Source organism: Canis lupus, chromosome 38 (assembly GCF_003254725.2).
Source record: "Canis lupus dingo isolate Sandy chromosome 38, ASM325472v2, whole genome shotgun sequence".
NCBI classification, from domain to species: Eukaryota; Metazoa; Chordata; class Mammalia; order Carnivora; family Canidae; genus Canis; species Canis lupus.
In genome coordinates, this window is record NC_064280.1 from 12,717 (window position 1) to 16,289 (window position 3,573).

A 3,573-nucleotide genomic window follows, 5' to 3' on the forward strand; every position below is an offset into this window, starting at 1 on the left:
AGGACAAATGGAATGTGATATGAGGGATGGTAACTTAGCAAAAACTAAGGAAATCTGAATAAAGTATGGTCTTTGGTTAATGCGAATATTTTAATATTGATTCATTAGTTCATATTTGTACCGTACTAATATAAGATATCAATAATTGGAGAAATTGAGTGCAAGTGCATGCGAATGCTCTGTACTATCTTCTCAATTTCCCTATAAATCTTTGTTTTTTTCCTAATAAATAAGATTTATTTTGAAAATTGACTTAAATTTTCAAAGGATCCAAGTGTGAAGACATTTTAAGAATCGTTGAATTAACTTTTGCCTTATTCTTAAAGAGTTCCTTCGGTGGGAAAAAGAAATAATTTTATATCAGAAGGAAAGAACAACACTTATGAACACGTATAATGCCTCCTCAACCTGAAAAGCAGGAAAGGATAATAAAAGAAAAATCAGAAAAAAATACTTCTATTATAATAGACACCATATTGCAAGTGCATTTAAAATTAGCAATGCATGACATTTATTTCCTGGACATTTGTCTTCCAAAGAGTTCACAGTTTTTCAGTGTCAGTTGAATTAGGGGAAGAATCTCAGGGAAGAATCCTTCCCATAATAATAGGACCATTGTAATAATTTTTCTCAGTTCTTTCCAAATCCATAATGATGCATTCCCTGATGAGTGACTGAGCTGTGAAGAAAGAGATGAGAAAGCATCATCCCTCTGAACTATTTGTGTCAGAATATTTTAACCAGGGGAATCCCTGGGTGGCGCATCGGTTTAGCGCCTGTCTTTGGCCCAGGGCGCGATCCTGGAGTCCCGGGATCGAATCCCACGTCGGGCTCCCGGTGCATGGAGCCTGCTTCTCCCTCTGCCTGTGTCTCTCCCTCTCTCTCTCTCTCTCTCTCTCTCTCTCTGTGACTATCATAAATAAATAAATAAAAATTTGAAAAAAAAGAATATTTTAACCATAGTACTACGGATAGTAAATTATCCTTATTACCAGGAAATACGTCTCAGATTGGAATCTGAGCAATTAGATGGGCAGAGAAAAAAAACTTAGACTCACTCCTCATCTTTTAAAGATAAAGGAGAGCTTTTCTATGTACAAAGTCAGTTGTTAAGATAGCCTTAGGGAATAAGAGTCTGCAGCATGGAATCCTGCTGCACAGCTGGGACGTCCACGCCCCAGGTCTTCCTGATCCCAAATCCCTGGGCCTGTCCCCCAACACATGCTGCCAAGCTGAGGTCATTTGCAATTGCTCTCTTAGGAGCTCCAGGGAAGGGGAAAGAGCTAGATAGGATGGGACTGGACACAAGGAGGTCGAGAAAATGAAGGCCTTTCTACTTTAAGTTCAGTGTTCCAACAAGTCCAGCCATCCCAGGCCCCTGTGAAGAAGAGCTGAAATTTACATTACTTAAGTTACAGGAAAAAAACAAAGGTTTACAGCTTAATGGCCTAGAAAGCCCCACAATAGGGATCCCTGGGTGGCGCAGTGGTTTGCTGCCTGCCTTTGGCCCAGGGCGCGATCCTGGAGACCTGGGATCGAATCCCACGTCGGGCTCCCGGTGCATGGGGCCTGCTTCTCCCTCTGCCTATGTCTCTGCCTCTCTCTCTCTCTCTCTCTCTCTCTCTCTGTGACTATCATAAATAAATTAAAAAAAAAAAGAAAGCCCCACAATAAAATGAAACTGAGCCCATGTCAAGGGCTGGAAGCGCCTATTAGAGTGAGAGCAGAGCCCAATACCCTTGAAGGCCCCATATCAAAATGTAAACATAGGGATCCCTGGGTGGCGCAGCGGTTTGCCACCTGCCTTTGGCCCAGGGCGCGATCCTGGAGACCCGGGATCGAATCCCACGTCGGGCTCCCGGTGCATGGAGCCTGCTTCTCTCTCTGCCTGTGTCTCTGCCTCTCTCTCTCTCTCTCTCTCTCCTCTGTGTGACTATCATAAATAAAAAAAAATTAAAAAAAATGTAAACATAACTTGAGGAATTGCTCCAGCCCTTCTGGAGGACCCCGAGACAAGCCCTTAAAACTAAGCTAAAACCCACCTCAGGGTCCACGTCCCTGCTCCACTGTGTTGGGTGTACTTGGACGCAAGCTGGAGTTTGGAAATCAACCCTTGTGTGTTTGCATTGGTGTCAGCTCCTTAGTGGTTTCTCAGATTCGCAAACTTGGGCACAACACCCCCATGTCCCCTCCTACCTTGGCTGAACCCCTATCCCCTCCCACCCAGGGTAACACTCAGTCTCCTCCCTGCCTACAACAGCTGGGCACAGGCCGTCATTCAGGTCCCATGAGCACGGTGGGGACTCCCGCTGTCCCTGGCCTCCCAGAGGAAGGAAGGAGGTTTTGGCAGTAGACACTCCCATGGTGGCCCCAGGGATCCCTGCCCAGGACAGACAGGTTGGGGTCTGTGTCCCTGATGCCAGCTCCTCCTCCCCGGTTTTCCCACAGGAAATGAAGGAGGAGACCCTAGTCTCCTCTAGGGACATCACGCTGGGGGACCTGGACATCAACAGGATGTTCAGCAGTCACGTCATGTTTTGGGACTACTAGGTTGTAGGGTGAGGCTGAGGGGCCAGGGGGATCGGGACCCAGGAGGACCGGGGACTTCTGGGTAGGGAACACAGGGCTTCAGACCTGGGGAAGAACAGCAGCGAACAACACACCACTCCATGGTAGATTGTTGGGGATGAACACCGTGCCCCCACCCTCGGGGTCTCAGGGATGAGGAGGCCACTAGGACGGGGCCTCCAGGGATTGCAATGTAAGCTGAACCCCAAAGGGGTGAGGGACGGCCCCCTGAAAAGCAGGGGGCTGGGGTGAGGCCCGTGGGGCCAGTAAGGGGACCTGGGGGCAGGGTGCATGGCCGTGACTGGAGGACACACATCGATCTGATGAGGGTCAGACGGGTCAGGGTGATACCCACCCTCAGGACTTTATATATTTCTAAATTCTATGCATTCAATTTCAGACAATTTGCAATTTGTAAACATACATAGTATGATGACCCCCAGATAATGCCCCTGGTCCAGCCAGGGCCCTGCACTCACCACAGGGGTCCCCAGGGGCAGGTGTCACAGCATACCCCAGACTGGGGTCGCCTTTATCTGTAGACGTCTCCATGTGCATCTTAGAGAAAGGGGATGCCCTGTGTCCGCAGGCCCCCCATACCATCCTCCCATTCCCCAGACCCACACCATCCCCTAACATCATCATCCCCCATGGCATAGCCCCTACACCATCCCCCTCACACACTCACAGCCTCACACAATCCCCAACCACGCTATACCCCAACACCATCCCCGCTACACCATCCCCCACAACCCACCACCATCATACCCTTGCCCCCACACCATCGACCCACACACCATCTTCCCTGAGCAAGGACCCAGTGCACCTGCACCCTGTGGGACATGCTCAGACTCCCCGGGGTTCTCTGGATACCCTGCTCACATCAGAAGCCCGGGTGTCCCATTGAGTACCCAGCGGTTGAAGGGAGGAGGGAAGGCAGGGAGTCCCGGACAGTGTGTGTGCAGGAGAGTGGTGCAGAAGACACACTGTGCCCTGCCTCCACCC